This window comes from Chrysochloris asiatica, unplaced genomic scaffold, assembly GCF_000296735.1.
Source record: "Chrysochloris asiatica unplaced genomic scaffold, ChrAsi1.0 scaffold00381, whole genome shotgun sequence".
In the NCBI taxonomy this organism is placed as follows: Eukaryota; Metazoa; Chordata; class Mammalia; order Afrosoricida; family Chrysochloridae; genus Chrysochloris; species Chrysochloris asiatica.
In genome coordinates, this window is record NW_006408899.1 from 213,951 (window position 1) to 215,244 (window position 1,294).

A 1,294-nucleotide genomic window follows, 5' to 3' on the forward strand; every position below is an offset into this window, starting at 1 on the left:
TGTCAAGTCTATTCTGACTCATAGCGACTCTCTCTATGTAGGGTTTCCAAACAGGGGTTGGTAGGCTGAATTATTGACCTTGTGGTTTGCAATCCATTGCTTATCCTATAGTGCCAGGACTTCTAGTAGTAGAGTCTACTTTAATAATATGAATGAATAAAAGCATTTGGAACCTTCATTTGCTCATGTGGTACAACTCAAACTGGGAAGAAGAAGCTGCAAACATCCAGTCATAATTGGAAAGTGAAAGGTATGTAATTTGAATCTAGGAAGATTGAAATTCCTTAAAACTGACACGGAATGCATAAAGATAGATATTCTAGGCTTTAGTGAGCTAGAAATAGACTGATACTATCTATGAAGGTAACTAAAAAATTATCTGTACTCTGGTTGTCAAATTTACTTTAATTAAATTTTAGAATAGATGCATCTTTTTCAATATAATCTCCTCAAATTTTAATATACTTTGTCCATCTGTCAACAGGCATTTTTAAATAAAATTTTTGAAACCTATCTGATGTGGATTATTTCATAGGCAGAGCCATGACTGATTTGCAAATGATTTGCCACATAATCTACTATCACTCATCTATTTGACAGAATCATTGCATGTGCATGCTCAGTGCTATCATCAGCTGTGGATGTGGACAGGTGTTTTAATATAACTGGAGTGTGTATAATTTTTGATTCAACCTTGTATTTTGAATGTGAAACTCATATGGTATACTGTCTCAAATGACAATCTGTAGAAGAATGGCATCAAATTCATCATCAAAAAGAGCATTTCAAGATCTATTTTGAAGAATAATGTTTTCTATAGTATAATGTTCAAAAAACTACAAGAAAGACCAGTTAACACCACTACTATTCAAATTTGCTCACATACCATTAAAGTTGGACTTCTGGCATGGTGCTGTAGGATAAGCACAGGATTGCCAGGTCAGTTTGAACCACAAGGTTGGTTGAAGCTCCTCAGTAACCCTAGGCTGGGTTGCCATGAGTTGAAGCCAACTAAATGGCATTTAACAACATTGACCACTAAAGCCAGTAGAGATAAAATTAAGAATTTTACTAACATCTTCAGTGTGAAATTAATCAAACATGCATTCAAGATGCATTGATAATTATCGTGATTAGAATGTAAGAGTCAGAAACAAAGAAGAGGGATCCTTAGTTGGAAAATATGACGTCAGTGATTGAAACAATGCTGGAGATCTTTTGAAATAATTTTGCATGATCAATGAGTTATTACATGCAAATACTGCTTTTCAAAAACATACAAGGCAACTATACA